Below are 420 nucleotides of genomic sequence, written 5' to 3' on the forward strand. Positions count from 1 at the left end.
CCCCGGCGGCCCCGCTCCGGAAGCCCCCGGAGGAAAGCGCTACCCCGTGGCCCCAGAAACCACACGCAGGTTTCATTAAACCCCTCCCACCTCCCCTAGCTCCCCCTCGTAGACGCGTGAAAATGCACAAAGGTTTTTCTTGTTTTTATTTTTTTACATTTTCCCCTAAGCGCATATTGCAGCGAAAATCATGATACAGGAAGGGACATTCCGGTAAGGACGCGGAATCCGAAGGAGGAAATAAAACAATAGCCTTTGTTCTGCTTCTCGACCGCTGGCTCTTTAAGAGAATCCACCAGGAAATGGGAGCTCGGGTTACAGGCTGCACACGGGGAAATGTGGGGAGCGCGAGCGCCCGAGCGCGACGCCCGAGACAAAGCCGGCGGCAGCGGCGCAGCCGCGGGGGGACCGCCGGGCGGG

This window comes from Tupaia chinensis, unplaced genomic scaffold, assembly GCF_000334495.1.
Source record: "Tupaia chinensis unplaced genomic scaffold, TupChi_1.0 Scaffold143728_1, whole genome shotgun sequence".
In the NCBI taxonomy this organism is placed as follows: Eukaryota; Metazoa; Chordata; class Mammalia; order Scandentia; family Tupaiidae; genus Tupaia; species Tupaia belangeri.